Raw genomic sequence first — 19,061 nt, 5'->3', positions numbered from 1 at the left:
GCGTTTTTTCTTTCAATACTTTAATTCACTCCACTCTGTTCTTACTTATGGTTTCTGACAAAAAGACAACTATAATTATTTTCTATGCTTCTCCATGGGCAAGATGACTTCTTTTTCATTTGGGTTCTTTCATAATTTTCTCTTTTTTTTCTTAGCAGTTTGAATATGATATGCATAGTTGTATATATTTTGTTATGTATCCTACTTGTTTTCAGAACTTTCCAGGTCTGTGGGTTAGCATTATTAATTTTGGAAAGGTCTCAGCTATTACTACTTCAAACATTTCTTCTCCATTTCTTCTTTCTCCTCCTCATATTACAGTTATGCATATATTCACATTTTAAATTTGGCGCACTTTTCTTTTATATTGTTCTTATTTTTTACTCTTCTTTATGCCCTTTTGTATGAGTTTGGAAAATTTCTGAAGATGTATCCTCAAGAGTACTTATTCTCTCTCTTTCTTAGTTTAAATGCATTTTATTTTTAGACAATCTGCATAACAAGTTTTTTCCTTAAAAGTAATGCCTCCATGCCAAATAAGTCACAGTCAAAACAATTAAAGAGCTCAAGATGACATCAGTCTCATTTGTCTTAATCTCTGGTGTTGTGTCGATGACAAGTGGCAGCCAGTTATGATGACAGCTGATAGATCCAAAGTAACTACCAAATTTGTTAACATCCTTTAATTTCTAAACCATTCTTTAAAACATCATATATGGGGTCACAATGACCATCCTTATGGTAGTTCAGTGGAGCAACCATGCCAGGTGGATTTAGATTTTCACCAATAAAGAATTGGTAGTTTTGCTGGGCATGTAGCTCATGCCTGTAATACAAGCACTTTGGAAGGCCAAGGCAGGTGGATCACCTGAGGCCAGGAGTTCAAGATCAGCCTGGTCAACATGGTGAAACCCTGTCTCTACTAAAAATACAATAATTAGCTGGGCATGGTGGTGCACACCTATAATCCCAGCTACTGGGGAGACTGAGGCAAGAGAATCACTTGAACCCAGGAGGCAGAGATTACAGTGAGCTGTGATTGTGCCACTGCACTCCAGCCTGGGTGACAGAGTAAGAGCCTGTCTCAAAAAGAAAAAAAAAGGAACTAGTAGTTTTTGAAATTAGCAAAGATGTGCTTGATTTGTTCTTCATTCCCGTTATAAAAGGTTTCACTCTTTCTGGTCTCTGTTCTTCAAGTTTTTCTTTGATTGATTTCATGTAATCTTTGATATACTTCTGGTAGACTTCTTTTGTGAAGTTGCTTCCTACAAGTGATGGTTTGTAACAATATCAACACTAGTGATTATCGTACTTGCAGTAACTTCACCCTCAATACTTTCAGAGGAGGAATCTCTGCCAATGAGTGAGTCATCAGTGTTCCCTGTTGTCTTACTGACCATCTTCTGCTCCACTTCCAGGCACAGCCCATTTGTGATCTCCCAGATCTTGTAAATGTCAGAGAACATCTCATTGTGACTGATGAGGCCCTGGAAGGTAATCGTGATGGGGCTGAAGGGAGATGAAGGTGGCACTAGCTTAGCAGAAGCCTGGAGCCAGAATGGTGGTGTGGGGGAGGGAGGAGTGGGAGGAAAAGCTACTCTCCTTTTCGTGCTGTCCAGTCTACTGGTGAGCCAATCAAGGCATTTTCTATTTCTGTTACTGTAGTTTTGATTTCTAGTATTTCTTTTGATTATTTCTGAGGATTTCTACCTCTCTGCTTACATTGTCCATTTGTTGTTCCATGTTGTCTATGTTTTCTCTCAGAGTCTTTAACATATCAATCCTACTTATTTCAAATTATGATAATTCCAAATTGGTATCATCTCTTAGATTGTTTCTGTTACTTGGTTTTTCTCCTCTATAAAATAAAAATAAAATCCTAAATCCCCCTTCTCCCTACCAACTGAACAGACTCCCTCTTGGCCAAAGGCACCACAGAAAAATCTTTAAAAACTGAGTTCCCAGCCACGACAGGAGAAGAGATCAGATGAGCCTCATGATACCTCCTCCCTTCTATCATTTCAACATGACTACTGACTAGTATTAATGTTAAAATAGAGATTATAAGACTGACAGAACAGACCCTTTGTGGCAATAAGATACCAAATTACAAACAGAACTTAAGGCCATTCTAGGCAAGGGTTAAGTCATGTACCCTACCCTTAAGAAATAAATGACATTCGAACTGCCACAAAGCTTTTGGTTTGTTTCTCTAGTAGCTAAACAAGCACTGACCTTAAGATAAGCAATATTAAAACAATTTGTAGCTCACCACCATATTCTGACTAATTGATCCCTGTTCTACCAGCCATAACTACAGCTTTTATGGGACAAGAGACTGATTTCAGCACTTTCTACAGATAAGAAGATCATCAACCATGGATTGGTTCTGGCCAGTTTCCAGAAGCTACACTCTTACATGCGTTCATGCCTTGAAAAGGAATTTTGATGTTTAAGGCCTAGTTGTGATACATTTAAATGTCTCATTTCTCAAAAAAAAAAAAAAATACAAATGGCCAATAAACAGATGAAAAAAATGCTCAACATTTTCAGAAAAACACTCAACTAATCATCAGATAAACGCAAATTAAAACCACAATGAGATACCACCTTTACTCCAGCCAGAATGGCCATTATTAAAAGTCAAAAAACAATGGATGTGGTGAAAAGGGAGTGCTTCTACATGGTTGGTGGGAATGGAAATTAGTACAATCTGTATGGAAAACAGTATGGAGATTTCTCAGAGAACCACAAGTAGATCCACCACTCAATTCAGCAATCCCACTACTGGGTATCTACCCAAAGGCAATATAAGTAATTATATCAAAAAGACACCTACACACATATGTTTATTGCAGCACAATTCACAATTGTAAAGATATGGAAACAACCTATGTGCTCATCAACTGATGAGTGGATAAAGAAAATGTGGCATATATACACCATGGAATACTACACAGCCGTTAAAAAGAACAAAATAATGTATTTTGTCACAACTTGGATGAAAGTAGAGTCCATTATTCTAAGTGAAGTAACTCAGTAATGGAAAACCAAATACTGTATGTTCTGACTTATAAGTGGGAGCTAAGCTACGGGTATGCAAAGGCATACAGAGTGGTATAATGGCCATTGAAGACTCAGAAGGGGGACACTGGAAGGAGGATGAGAGATAAAAAACTACATATTGGGTACAATGTATACTGCTTTGGTGACAGGTACAGTAAAATTTCAGACTTCACCACGATGCAATTCATCCATGTAACCAAAAAACCACTTGTCCCCCTAAAGCAGACATTAAAAAATTATTAAGTCTCCACCCCAAGGTAAACATGGGTCTCATGTTGCACGCACATTCATAGCTTTTCCTGTAACCTGTTGAATACGTATGTTTTGCCAACCTGTTCAACATAAAGCTCCTAGCTCAACCCCTTTTCCTTTGAAATTCCTGTCTCTGTTTTTTCCTGAAGGCTCACTTCCCAGCTTGTGGGATGGCCACCTTACAGGCTGTAACCTTTTACAAGAAATAAAGTCTCCTTTCTGAATTTATAAATTGTGTGATTTTAAACTGAACATCTCAGAGAGTGTTTTGTTTTATTTTTGGCTTTTTGCATTCTTTACAACTTTGTTTTACAGTGGGATATGTTGTATTAGATAATAAGAACTGAGGTAAATAGGTGTTCAGTGTGAGATTTTATGTTAATCTAGCTGGGAATTGCACTATTGTTTGCTGTAGCTGTAGTTTTCAGTGGCTCCAAATTCCTCTAGTGTCATTGCTTTTGTCTACTTTGTTATCTTCGGGTTTTCCTAAGAACTCCTTCTTGAATAATCTGTACCTTGCACCTCTTTCAACTATAATTCACTTTTGTGATACTGAAGCCCTATTGGTGTGGTGGTAATGTGTGGGATACAGGAAGTTTATATGATTGTATGATGAAGTCTCAGATTTTTAGTGGGTCTGTTTTTGGAGGCTGTGACCATCAGCATGGATCTTAACTCCCCACATTTCTCCGTTCTTCTTCAGGTGATACAGGGGTAGAGTAGGAGACATGCCATTCCCTCAGCTGAGGCAAAGCCCTGGGAAGGTATTTTTTTTCCTCTGGAGAGCAGGCCCTTGTAATGGAGAATGTTCCGATTCTATTTCTTTTTACATTTTTTTTAGACAGAGTCTTGCTCTGTGGCCCAAGCTAGAGTGCAGTGGCGCAATCTTGACTCACCACAACCTCCGCCTCCTGGATTCAAGCGATTCTCCTGCCTCAGCCTCCAGAGTAGCTGGGATTACAGACGCCCACCACCTGACCAGCTAATTTTTGTATTTTTAGTAGAGATGGGGTTTCGCCATGTTGGCCAGACTAGTCTCAAACTCCTGACTTCAGGTTTTTAAAATTTTTTTATTTGAGACAGAGTTTCACTCTGTCACTCAGGCTGGAGTGCAGTGGTGTGATCTCACACACTGCAACCTCCGCCTCCTGGCTTCAAGCGATTCTCCTGGCTCCAAGTGATTCTCCTGCCTCAACCTCCCCAGTAGCTGGAATTACGGGCACCCATCAACATGCCCAGCTAATTTTGGTATTTTTAGTAAAGACGTGGTTTCATCATGTTGGCCAGGCTGGTCTTCAACTCCTGACCTCAGGTGGATCTCTCCGCCTCGGCCTCCCAAAGTGCTAGGATTATAGGGGTGAGCCACCGTGCCTGGCCTCTGGCTGTATTTCACAATGGTTACTCTTTCTCTCACCCTGCCAGAGTCTCTGAGGGAATTTTTCTAGGCCTTTCACTGGAAAATCCTGGAACTTGGTAGAATTCCTGAAGGCAAAACCCCCCAAAGTGTGCCCCCAGGAGTTTCTCATTCTATACCTTATCCACACTCAACCTGTAGTAATTTGTCCCAGTTATCATGTAAATATTCCTACTAGCTTACAGCTTCAGTGCTTTCCCCAGTGAACAGATCTCAGCTGTGATTCTGCACATTTCTGGATTTTGCCCTATAACTTCAGTTTCACTGATGGGCCATGAAAAGTCTCTAATTTCTCAGTTTGTTTAGTTTTTTGTTATTGTAAGGACAGGAGTAATGACTTCAAAGATCTTTACAAGTCAGAGTTAAAACTGGAAATTCAACCACAGCTTTCCTTATTCACTAAGACTGCTTCTCCTAGGCCACAGAAACAGAAGGCTTGGTTTTCTTCCTTTTTTTTTCCCCCTGTTTTTTTTTTGTTGTTGTTGTTGTTTGTTTTTTTCTGTTTTTTTTTTTTTTTTTTTTTTTTTTTTTCCTTTTTTTGAGATGGAACCTCACTCTTTTTCCCAGGCTGGAGTGCAGTGGCTCAATCTCGGCTCACTGCAATCTCCACCTCCGGGGTTTAAGCAATTCTACTGCCTCAGCCTCCGGAGTAGCTGGGAGTACAGGTTTGCCCCACCACACCTGGCTAATTTTTGTACTTTTAGTAGAGACATGGTTTTGCTATGTTGGCCAGAGTGGTCTGGAACTCTTGACCTCAGGTGATCCACCCGCCTCAGACTCCCAAAGTTCTGGGATTACAGGCATGAGCCACCGCGCCCAGGTATTGGTTTTCAAATGTGGTTCACATCATAGCATACCTCCGCCACGCGTTTAACCTGAAAACTCCCCTTTCAGTAATTAAATACACTTTCTTCACGGGTCATTATGATGTGATTTATGACATATGTGTAATTGTCAGAATTACTGTGGGTAATTAAAATATGAAGTGAATGCTGCCAGAGGCTTCAGTCCCTCTCAATGTCCTCATTAAAAATCAGGAGCTGACCAAATTATAAATAGACTGGTTTGCACAAGTTCCCAGCAAAACCTAATTATGAAACTTATCCTTATTCTATCAGAACTCACTCCATTAGTCATGCAAATTCTGAAAATGATTAAGTTATTTTATGTGCCGGAATTGTGGAATTAATAATAAAGAGGTGGGTAGCAGTAATTAGCCATTACTATGAAACTTCATTATCTCAGGTCACTCTGGGTCAAAGTTGCATGTCTTTCCAACCCCACACCCAACACACGGAAGATGCATCCTTACCTTTAAGATAGTTTAATACATGATTTAATGGTTTTAGTGAATTTATGATAACTTTTTTAAATGAAAGCTAAGCTAGGAGAAGGAAGAGGATTTATGAACTCTGTATGAGGTAGTATTTTGCAACTGATTGGACACAGATATTTGGCAACTATAATCAGCAGAAATCTTTTTTTTGTTTGTTTTTTAAACAGGGTCTGGCTCTGTCATCCAGGATAGAGTGCAATGACATCATCTCAGCTTACTGCAGCCTCAACCTCCTGGGCTCAAATGATCCTCCCACTTCAGCCTCCCAAGTAGCTGGAACTACAGGCATGTGCAACCACACCTGGCTAAATTTTGCATTTTTTTTTTCTTTTGTAGAGACAGGATTTCACCATGTTGCCCAGGCTGGTCTTGAACTCCTGGACTCAAGTGATCCTCCCACCTCTGCCTTCCCAAGTGCTGGGATTACAGGCGTGAGCCATGGTGCCCAGCCAGTGGAAGTCTTTCTTCCCAGAAAAGGCAAAGCACAACAAGGAGAAATTAGTTACCCTGAGGTTGTTTCTGGATATGGCAGCTGGAACAGGAATAAATGATAAAGTTCAAAGCTTAGATGATTATGTCTCATTTTCTCTCTAATTTCACAGATAGGGGATTTAGCCTGGAGAGAATAAATGACTGCCAGTTACTAAGAGAGCCAGATATCAAGCCTAGTGCTATGTGTCTCTTCTTTAAAGCGTGATAGGCAACCAACTGATGAGGAAATTGGTGAGCATCAACTTTCTCAGTATGTTGAGAACTTTGATGGCTGGTCACGCTAAATGTTCAGAGGAAAGAAAAGATAATTCACTGATTGTTCAGCTTGGTGAATTATAGCCTCTCATGAGACAAGAAAATAACTATGTGGAAACACAGATATCATGATGCTTATTCAGAAGATGCTAAGAACTTTGATGACTCATTCAATATATCTCTGGATAAGTAAAAGCAAATAAAATGCAAAAGATAAGGAAGACAAAAAAGAGATGGATAGAAAAGGAAGGGAAGGAGAAGAAAGAAAAAAAGAGAAATGCATATTTTATAGTTTGATTCTATATATAAGAGTTAAACAAATGTGGCGGACCTGGTGGCTCACGCCTGTAATCTCAGCACTTTGGGAGGCCGAGGTGGGAGGATCATCTGAGGTCAGGAGTTTGAGACCAGCCTGACCAACATGGAGAAACCCCATCTCTACTAAAAATACAAAATTAGCTGGATGTGGTGGTGTATGCCTGTAATCCCAGCTACTCAGGAGGCTGAGGCAGGAGAATCACTTGAACCTGGGAGGAGGTTGCAGTGAGCCGAGATCATGCCATTGTACTCCAGCCTGGGCAACAAGAGCAAAACTCCATCTCAAAAAAAAAAAAAAAAAAAAAAAAAAAAAAAAAAAAAAAAAAAAAACAGTGAAATGTTTATGTATCAGTTAGCCTATGGGGGCTCAGTGCTGCCAATTTGGGGAGGACCATGGGGTTTATGCAAATGTCCCTTTGTAGAGGCAATGGGAGAAAAGAAGCAGAGAAGGGGCAAGAGGTATCTCTCACAGGAATACAGAAATTCTAGCTCTGTATACATAACTAATTGACTGCCTTTGTAAACTCAACTATCTGAAATTCACACTTTTACACACTCTCTCTCTCTGGGTTAAGGACAGAAAACTTTCTGTGCTACTCAAGAATGAGATCTCAAATGAGAAGGAGCAATGCTGTGAACTTTGCCTGGAAAGAAACAGTCCTCCACAGCCCTGCCGGTTTCAGGTGTGACTGGTAAATATGGACTTTTAAATGGGCTTATCCAAATGATATCCTCACATGAATGAGACAGAGAGAAACCCATATGAAAGGTCCTTTTGGAAATGACATAAAAGAAGAAACGATTGAGACAAGGGAGTCAAGAGGTGTGGTAAAAGAGAATGGGTCTCTTTGTGGAGAGGTTGTAGATGACTGTCTGCAAATCACTCCTAGTAAAGTAGCACTTTTAAGAGATGATGGCGACAGGACTGAATATTTAGGGATCTGGGGATGAGGAGATGAGTAACAGAGATTGATAAACTCGTGAAGATGCAGAGCTTTATAGGAGGGAAGGTAAGAATCTGGCTGTAACATGGTGACTCAAATACCTATCTTTGACAAATGTTGGGGCCAGTAAACTTGAATGTGTATGTGTATGTGTGTGAGTGTGTGTGTGTGTGTGTATGTGTGTGTGATTTGACTTTTCCCAGCAACATCACGAGGTAGGCAGGAAAAAATATTTTTATCCACATTTTATGATGAAGAGAAATTAAGTGACTCATTCAAAGTCCCAAGATGGTGAGCAATGAATTTGAATTCCAGACACTCAGGCTTTGTGTCTATTATATGTTCCTCTATAATATGCTAGTACTTTGTACAACTACTCAGAATGAATGTAGTAGTGTGTGTGGAGACTAGGTGAGGAAAATTTCATGTTTCCCCCATCCCCTTAAAAAAGTTGGTTGGCTTGACCAGGTGAAACGGCTCACTTCTGTAACTCCAGTGATTTGGGAAGTCAAGGTGGGAGGATCACTTGAAGCCAGGAGTTTGAAACCAAAGTGGGCAACACAGTGAGACCCTATCCCTACCAAAAATTTTAAAAATTAGCTGGGCATGGTGGTTCATGACTGTTGTACTAGTTACCCCAGAGGCTAAGGTGGGAGGATTGCTCAAGCCTGCTGTGATGGTGCCACTGCATTCCAGCCTAGATGACAGAGCAAGACCCTCTCTCAAAAAAAACAAAACAAAACAAAACAAAAAAAACAAAAAACAACAAAACAAAACAAAACAAAAAACCAGTTGGCTGGCCTTTTAGTGAGTTAACTTTCTCTCCTCCTCCAATGGTCACAAAGCCTCAGAACTTTGCAGAAGGGCTCCCGAAAGGGTTGGTGGCTGCCTGGTCCTGTCAGTGGGGGCAGCTAATGACCCCTAAAGGCACACTGCCTTCAGTGTGTAGGAACTCTTGGAGCACCATGTTCCTGCCTCCTCTGTGAGATATTGAGAACCTCCAGGGGTGCTCCTTTTATTTATTTTATATTGATGCCCAGGGCCCTGCAAAGCAATCCACATTCCTCAGAATCCTTCATGCCCCACCCCCAAGCCCAACAACAGGATGTTTGCAGTATTAGTCACTTACTCAAAGAATATTCAATTATTTCTGTGCATCTTTCTTTTTGTTCTACCAGGTTTTCTTTTTTAATTTCTCAGCTTTTTAGGAAAAAAGTAACATGACACATTTACCTCCAAATGTGGAGGTGGGTGTCTCAGCAAGAGGCACTCAGGAAAAAAATGCATTTGAAAACTGCAATTTTTGGCTGCTGGTGCCAGATACAGCCACCTCATCTCTTGCTTGAAACCCAAACAGGGTGACTGCCAGTCAGGAATTCCAACCAGCTGGTGGGATTGGCCTAAAGCATCTGACAAAGGGATCCCTTTCCTCAACAGCAACTTCCCCACCTCTTTCTCGCTCCCTTTTGCTTGAGAATGCACAGTTTTGCACTTGTCCTTCATACCAATAACTGGAGGGTGGGAATTATTCAGAAAGCCTGTGTTCGACACCCCATCTGTTCATTTCTGACAGCAATATATAATGTAAGGCTATAAAAACTTGAAAAATAATGCAACATAAAAAGGGATTGACTCAGCTCCAAGAGGCCATAAATGGTAACAAATACCACTGGATGATTTATTTCATGCTGCAATCTTTACAGTAAGTCATCTTTCAGACATTTCCTTGTGACAGGTTTTAATAATATTAATGCCCAGAGCAATCCAAATCATCGCCAATAGACGTATTTATCAAGCTGCCAATCCGAGTAAATGAAATTCTATAAGCAATAATGTAACATGTTTAAAAGAAGCTAATAAAACAAGTCAGCAGAGAAATATTACTTCAAAGTATTCTCTCCCTCTAATCCAGTCCTGCATGTTATACAGCCAAAATGCAAATCTTTCCATACTTGATTTATTGCTCCAAAAATACCAATGACCTTTTCCCAAGCTTCTGTATATTCACTCTCATACATTCATAAAGCCTGCAGTACATCCTGCCAGAGTTGCTGCACACTGGAGTGCTCAGCATTTATTGTTATGTTTGTCCTGCTTTTACGCAAGTACTTGATTGGCGGCTGGAGTGAATAACATCTAAGTTTCCAAGCCTTATTAAAATGTAACAAATACCCGAACCATAAACCAATCTTTTACAGTGCCCACTCGAGGCAGGCCTTCCAGAAGATCTGAGAAAGTGACTTGAGCAAAGTCCCAGTGATTTACTATTATAGTTGCCAGGTAAATTTCACCTGAGGGAAAGCCAATCTGCATTTTCCTTCAATCAGGTTTGCTTTGCTTTGTACTAATTTTTTTTCTTATTCCTGCAGATCACAGTACGCCAGCTGTTGAAGCATTCGGCATTTCAAAAGCAGCTCAAGATCTGCCTCCTGCAGGAAGCCTTCCTTATTAATTTCACTATTTTTCTGATCTGTAGCACAATACCTGACCCATCCCTCAACACAGCTTTCTCATTCCTAAATTCACGAAAGCACAATGCATATCAAAGGCACTCAACAAATATTAGATGGAAATATGCTCTGCATTAATTTATTCAATCGATTCTGCAATTAATTGATGGCTAATTTTTCTTGCATACCAGACACATACTTCTCAAGGTTAGATTTATACCACAAGTGTGTGTTATACCACTGTGTACCTAGTAGGTATAGCAAAAATATAATTTTATACAAAACTATAGCATATTATGTGTATATATATAACATAAAAATATATTTTTATATATCTCATATATTTCATATATATACATACACACACACACACACACACACACACACACATGCCTGAATTGCACAAGTACTTGATTGGCAGTTGCAGTGAATAACATCTAAGTTTCCAAGCCTTATTAAAATGCAAGAAATACCCAAGCCATAAACCAATCTTTTACAGTGCCCACTCAATGTAGGCCTTCCAGAAGATCTGAGAAAGTGACTTCAGCAAAGTCCCAATGATTGACTATCATAGTTGCTAGGTAAATTTCACCTGGGGGAAAGCCAGTCTACATTTCCCTATATATAAAATTGTTCATAAATAATATATAAAACATATATAATGTATTAAAATGTATTATATATTTATATACATATACAATATAAATATATATCTTATATAAAATATGTAAATACTTTTAAGCATTATACTGTCAATTAAGGCAGATATGTATGTATAATTATATTTTATATATATAAAATATACACATATGGCCTAATTGATGTGATAATGCTTAAAAGTATTTTTTTTACTATGGCCATTGTTTTTGTGTTTATTTGGAATAAATCCTTTGGCGTTTCTTCCAAGTCCGTGTCTGCACTTCTTTACTTCTTTGAGAACTATTTCATCCCCTACCCAATGGTCAAGTTTGTTCCCAATGTCTCCACTTCCTGATATAACATAGAAAGCTGACTTGACTTGAGTCAATTGGATACTCTCGTAATAAGAAACAGAGAAGCTGAGAAGCTAGTCACCTAGTTTGTGAGCAGGGATATGACTTCAGTACAGGGACAACCACCTGCTGCTTTACAGAGGTAAAGAGAGTCTTTGTGCAGTGTGAGGTCTACACAACAGCTCACGTGGACCCATGGCAGAGTGCAGCTGAGAGGGCATCCTCCTTGGGTGGGGCACACAGATTTTCCATTCCTGGTTCCAGTCTCACCTGAAGGCCAACATCACTTTCTCCCTTAGAGTTTTTCTGATCTGAAATTCCTTATCAGAAATTTTCTTGTCTTTATTTTTAATTGGTTTATCTTACTTGCAACTAATTGGGCATTATTTAAAATATTTATATTTTATTGCTAAATCAGCTTTTTAAAATACGACATGAGAGGCACATTTTTGTTTGAAAAGAGATCATTCCTTATAATGAGAAGCTAGATATTTTGGGGATGTTGATAAAATACAAAATCCTTTTCATCTTGGTAATCTGGGGTATTTAGAATTGAGTTTTGGAATATCCTTGGAATGCAGGGAGAATTTATTAGGCAAACATGGGAAGACAGAAAACACATTCTATGTATACACACAGGACGAAGGCAGATGAGAAGTATAATGCATATTTGGACAAGTGAGAGGGTAGAATATAGTTTGAGTTAAGAGGGCTTTGAGAGATAGAAACTATATGATAAAGGGCATTGTTAAGGATTTTGATCTCATTCTTAAGGGCATGGAAAAACCATTCCAGGGAAGCAGTATTTCACATTTTCATTTTTGCTGCATCCCTCAAGCTGTGATATAAAAACAGAGAAGAAGGGACAAGTATAGATATGGGAAGACCACACCAGAGGATATTTCAGTGTTTGTCTAGGAAGAGAAGATGGTAGCTTGATTTGGGATTAGAATTAAAAATGGAAAAACTAGGCCAGGTGTGGCGGCTCATGCCTGTAATCCCGGCACTTTGGGAGGCCGAGGCAGGAGGATCACCTGAGGTCAGAAGTTTGAGACTAGTCTGGCCAACACAGTGAAACTCCATCTCTACTAAAAATACAAAAAATCAGCTGGGTGTGGTGGTGGGCACCTGTAATCTCAGCTACTTGGGAGGCTGAGGCATGAGAATCGCTTGAACCCAGGAGGCGGAGGTTGCAGTGAGCCGAGACCACACCATTGCACTTCAGCCTGGGCGACAAGAGTGAAACTCTGTCTCAAACAAACAAAAAAAAAAAAAAAAAAAAAAAAAAAAGGAAAAACTAGAGATTCAAGAAATTCTTAGGAATAAAATAGAGAAAGCAAGAGGGTTGACTGAACTGAGGAGAGAAACCCTTCTCACATCTTCCTCACTTGATTCTATGAACCCTTACCCCACCTGCTAGCCCAGGTGTGAACAATCTGCAGCCCCTGCTGGGTTCACATTGATCGTCCGCTTTGCCCTTTGTTTTTGCTTATTTTAGAGTGTGTTTCTAAGTGCAGGTAACAGAAAGTTAGAGAGAAATCAGGTGTTTGGGAAAAGTGTTGATTTTATAATTGTATTCTCTAATTTGGTATAGTAAATTATTTTTCCAGAATCCAGTTGCTCTTCCTACTTCTCTGTTTCTTCTCTTGTCTCCTCACCTCCTTTCTGCTTCAGTGCTCCCATCACCAACATCTGGCCTTGTGTATGTACTGTGATTCTTAGGGTGGAAACAGACCAGCTAGGGGGTGTATTATTAGACAAGGTTTTGAAGAAGCCTCTTATCCCCTGACATTTCGATATCCATACCTACATACACACCCACCTTGGAAAGTACTGTTTCATCTCTTCTCTACTCTTATTTCTTGGCTTGAAAAAATATTAGAACCAAATGTAATGGCTGTAAGGTGAACTGAAGAAGAGGAAAGGAGGAAGAAGGGGAATGAGAAGGAGAACTTGAGGCAGCTCTACAGATCTGGAGGTAAGAATCTGGTGTAAGATTCTGGGTAAGAATGTCTGGTGACAGAGCACCTCATTAGGAATGCCTACCCTGCCCTGTCTCCAAGAAAGAAGATGGTTTTAGGTGGGAAGATAGACCTTGAAAGACTGTTGGAAGGAGGGATAGAATCAGGGTTGACAGAGATGATCTGCTTGTATAATTATACAAAGATGTTTCTTCTGCGATCTTATTCCTGATTCCCTAAAGATTGAGAGTCCTCTGACATAGCTCTTTGACTTTGAAAAACAGAAAAATGTAAAAGCTACCCAGGATGGTTCCTTGTCTGTTTTCTTTTTTAATACATTCACTCAAATCTTTCCTGGTTAGCTTTAAAGAAACCCAGATAGCATCTATGTAGAGAAGTCAAAGCCTTATGCCAGTGGGTTCATAGATTTTTTATTTTTATATATTTATTTATTTATGCCTAGCTCAGAACTTGTCCTGGGTGGCCCTACGGGATGCATGATGGAAATCAATTAGTTTGAGTGGGACCTGGGTTGCTGTGGGAAGGAGATACTGGAACTGTTCCTGGAAGACTAAACTCACAAGCTAAGCAGATACCTGGCCCTGAAAATCCCTTCAAATTGTCTTTTGCCTCTCAGTTATCTCTAAGTCTCTTAAAACCGGTTTCCAAGTTTTAAGATTCATTAAAGAATTTCTGAAAAGAATAAAACAGAAGTCAAGTGAGAAAAAAGAAAGCACGTTGTCCATGATCCTGGCAGTAGATAACTATGCTGTGGGCAACAGCTGAAACCAGGGATTTTTAGAAAGATCTCTGCATATTTATATTTATACCTAAACAGTGTAAAATCCAGGCACTTGGCTTGACTGAGTATAAAATCAAGCAATATTTCAGTTAAAGCAAAGCCAGCTAATCTGCATGAAAATATTTTTCTTAAAAATATTGTTTTATGAACTAGAATAGTGTGGCAATTCCTCAAGGATCTAGAACTAGAAATACCATTTGATCCAGCCATCCCATTACTGGGGATATACCCAAAGGATTATAAGTCATGCTACTATAAAGACACATGCACACATATGTTTATTGTGGCACTATTCACAATAGTAGTGACTTGGAATCAACCCAAATGTCCATCAGTGACAGACTGGATTAAGAAAATGTGGCACATATACACCATGGAATACTATGCAGCCATAAAAAAGGATGAATTCGTGTCCTTTGTAGAGACATGGATGCAGCTGGAAACCATCATTCTCAGCAAACTATCGCAAGAACAGAAAACCAAATACCCCATGTTCTCACTCATAGGTGGGAACTGAACAATGAGATCACTTGGACACAGGAAGGGGAACATCACACACTGGGTCCTATTGTGGGGAGAGGGGAGGGGGGAGGGATAGCATTAGGAGATATACCTAATATAAATGACGAGTTAATGGGTGCAGCACACCAACATAGCACATGTATACACATGTAAAACACTTGCACGTTGTGCACATGTACCCTAGAAGTTAAAGTATAATAAAAAAAATTATTTTATGAACTAGAAATTTTAATGTGCTCTTTATTTGTAATAAAATGTGAATATAAAGGTATTAATCATAATTATTACATGCAATAAGTAAACAAAAACTGGACATTTTTATTTTGGAAGGTCATTTGCATTTGTCAATTACAAAGTCATATCACTGGATTAAAAGGCTACTTTGAATCAAAGTCTGTAAATTTTGCCACTCCTTATTTTTGGCTCTTCTAGATCTCCCAGTATATATATATAATATATCTGTAATGTGTGTGTGTGTGTATATATCTGTAATGTATATGTTATATATAATATGTTATACATATAATATATAACAACCTATATAACATAGTATATGTTATTATTATATATTATATATAACATAATATATAATAAAATATACAATACATTATATAGTATATCTGTAATATATATTACATATCTGTAATGTATATATGTAACACATGTAAGTATTGGCATGTATGAATAAGTCATACATATGTGTGTATATATATACACACATACATGTGATTTATTTTGGTTGTTTCTTATGTGGCAACACGAAAATCTTCCCCTAAAGAGTAATATATCTGCAATATGTGCACTAGCAATTCTAAAAAAATGCATTAAAAGATTTCTTCCATTATCTAAACAGAACATTTTAGAAGTTTGGGACAGACTGAAAATGGCAGCTTCTTTCATACTTACACATGTCCTTATGATTTTTTTTAACTAGCTTTTTCCCCACTGGTACCTCAAATGTAAATAAGATATAATACCACCTACATTCATTAGGAGGAAACCAGGAAGCAGAAGGGCAGCAATCTGGCTGGGTTATGATTGGAACTGGGCTTAGAAACCCTCTGGGAGGAACAGAGGGGTTCTAAGGAAGGAACAGAACCCCTCTGGGAGGAAGAGAGGGGTTCTAAGGAAGGAACAGAACCCCTCTGGGAGGAAGAGAGGGGTTCTAAGGAAGGAACAGAACCCCTCTGGGAGGAAGAGAGCGGTTCTAAGGAAGGAACAGAACCCCTCTGGTGGAACAGAGAGCAGGGAGGGAAAGGGACGTTCGAGGAGAAGAATTTGTTAAAGGTGCCTTTTCTTAACCTTCTCTCGGTAAGAAAGATTTTCCCAATTAAATGCGGACTGTTACAGACTCCATACTCACTTGTTCTTGATGTTTATTTTAAAAGGTCTAAATAATTATGTGAAAGCCAATAATATATTGTGTTGGGTAAGCTAATAATCTATAGTGTTGGGTAAACAGCCTTTATATTTGATGCTAAGTTGAGGAGGACAATGATGGTTGTGTCCTCACCTGACACACAGATACCCCAACACCCCTCATGAGATGAAGCCCAGCTCAGGGATGATGCCACCAAGATCTCCTACCCAGCGAGGGCACGTGGTGGCACCTGTGGCTGGGATGTCACATGAATATCCTGCCACTCTGTACCATCTTTCAGTGAGGATAGAGTGGCGCTCTCACTATCACCCTGTGAGCAGAGGAAATGCCAGATTTTAAAATGAAAATGAGGGCTTAGTTCTTATCTTTACATAAGGACTGCCCTCACAGAATTCTATATAATAATCCACTCATTTAGAGTGTAAAACAGAACAGCATTTAGGAAAAAAAAAAAAAAAGCATTTCCACATGTTTTAAGGAACATGACTATTGCTTAAAGCGAGATGGGCTTATAAATAAAAAAGAATGGTGACTACTCAGCTTTTCCTGGGGCTTTGAAGAGAATTGAGTAGGTTTCCAGGGAGTCAGGTTATTTGGTTTACTTCTTAGCACTATCTTCAGCAATATTTCAGAGTGAAATAAGTAAAATATCTGTTCCTTTTCATTTGGCAGCAGAAAAGATCCAGGGAAAAAAATAAATAAGAAATATGTAATCCCCACGGTGTAATCCCACGGTATGGAAACTCACTTCTCTTAAATACCTCCCTCTGGCATAATTGACTTTTCATGTGCATTTTAATAATGATATTTCAGCAGGTTGCAAGACATTTTTTTTTTCCTCCTGTTGTTGTTGTTGTAAATTATGGCTTGGAAAAAAAGTGTTATAAATCTAATTACATTTTCACTTATATTAACAAGTCAGCACAATCTTCCAGCATGTTTACCAAGCAATTCCAATATTTACAGCTGACCTAATTGGTTGTGGGGTAGAAGCAATGAACAATATTTTATTGTCCTGATCGTTGCGCATGTGCTGAAGAGAGCTGCCAAGTTGTAAAGCTGCCCAGCAACCCTGAAGTTCTGCCTGCCTTGTGCTTGCAGTCGTCAGCCAGCTGTGGAACAGAGAGCAAGGTGAGAAAAGGGCGTTCAAGGAGAAGAATTTGTTAAAGGTGCCTTTTCTTAACCCTCTCTCAGCAAGAAAGATTTTTCCCAATTAAATGGGAACTATTACAGACTCCACACTCACTTGTTCTTGATGTTTATTTTAAAAGGTATAAATAATTGTGTAAAAGTCAATAATATACTGTGTTGGATAAGCCAATAATCTATAGTGTTGGGTAAGCAGCCTTTATATTTGATGCTAAGTTGAGGAGGACAATTATGGTTGTGTCCTTGACTTTCACTATCAAAAGTGGCGTGGTCTTTAGGAGCCAAGCATGGGTCTAATACAGGTGGAGAATTCTTATTTCTCTTATCTTTAAAGAAAGGGGTGGGGGTGGGGGCCAGGGGAAGGAAAGAAAGAAAGTAATTATTCTTAGTAGGCAAGGACCACATTGCTCCCTGGGGAGAATGAGACAGGGTCTACCTCTCTTACTACTAAAAGTGAATTCTGCTGCCACTTTGCCACCCCCACAAGATGTAAATTGTTGTTTTTGTTGTTGTTGTTTGTTTGTTTTTTGAAATGGAGTTTTGCTCTTGTTGCCCAGGCTGGAGTGCAATGGTGCAATCTAGGCTCACTACAACCTCCACCTCCCAGAGTCAAGCGATTTTCCTGCCTCAGCCTCCCGGGTAACTAGGATGACAGGTGTGAGCCACTACACCCAGCTAATTTTTTGTATTTTTAGTAGAGACAGGGTTTCACCATGTTGGCCAGGCTAGCCTCAAATTCCTGACCTCAGGTGATTCACCTGCCTTGGCCTCCCAAAGTGCTGGGATTACAGGCATGAGCCACCGCGCCCAGCCCAAGACGTTAATTGAAATAACATTTATCTCTAAGTTTTCTGTCTTACCTACTCAAACTGTTGGTGTTAGCACAGATGCAGAATTTTAATATAATTTTAGCAGAAAGCTGCTTTGCAGTGACTGTCCAGACCTTGGGTTCAATTATTTTATGGGACACTCCTGCCTCCTGCGTAGCGATAATTGCTAGCATTTATTTAATGCTTACTATTCAATGCTGGGAACTTCTCTCAAAGTCTTATACTTCATCTTTTCATAATTTCTATGAGATTGGTATTACTTATTTTACTGAGTGGAGGATCTGAGCCACAGGACAGTAAGTGACTTGCTCATGGTCACAGAGCATGAGCATCACAGAGTTGTGATCTGACACTTCACAGTTTACTGCTGGAGCCCCCACCATAGTTACAGGGCGAGGCAGTGTCCCCCTTTATCCCTCATTCTGAAGCCAAAAAGCTAACATAGCATAGTATGAGATAGGCTTCAAGATGTGGTATTGGACATACACAGAAGACTCTTCTTGGAGGTTGCCTACAATTATACCTCCCCTTTATGGTGATACCTGAAATCTGTTAGGGCTTTGTTTCTTAGCTGAAGTCTCTGATCCATGATGAAAGGGAAGCTGCCCCAGAAGGGTTAATATTTTATTCTTCTGTTTTTGCAAATGAAGTTTTAGACAATAGATGTTGATGAGGACATTTAAGTGTCTGGGGACTGTGAGCCCCTGAGAAAGATGATGATAAGGTGTTACTCGGAGGGCAAATAACACAAACTGAAAATCAGTGACATTTCCCTACTTCACATTTTTTTTCCCTTGGAAACTATGCAAGTCATGTCTCAAGGCCTTGACGAGAGTTTTACTTAGAAACAGTGACTAAGCTTCACATAATCTTCACCTTGTCTTATAGAGTCGGTCT

General features: G+C 39.4%; 1 protein-coding gene and 1 pseudogene across 1 annotated transcript in view; both read right to left on the bottom strand.

Moving 5' to 3' along the window:
* KCNU1 (potassium calcium-activated channel subfamily U member 1) overlaps positions 1 to 19,061 on the bottom strand; it is a 161,903-nt gene that overhangs the window by 51,500 nt on the left and 91,342 nt on the right. The gene's annotated exons all lie outside the window — the stretch shown is intronic.
* Positions 673 to 18,753, bottom strand: LOC140712142 (translationally-controlled tumor protein-like; annotated as a pseudogene).

Source organism: Chlorocebus sabaeus, chromosome 8 (assembly GCF_047675955.1).
Source record: "Chlorocebus sabaeus isolate Y175 chromosome 8, mChlSab1.0.hap1, whole genome shotgun sequence".
Taxonomy (NCBI): Eukaryota; Metazoa; Chordata; class Mammalia; order Primates; family Cercopithecidae; genus Chlorocebus; species Chlorocebus sabaeus.
The sequence above is the reverse complement of the archived record's forward strand: the minus strand, read 5'-3'. Positions and strand labels throughout refer to the sequence as shown.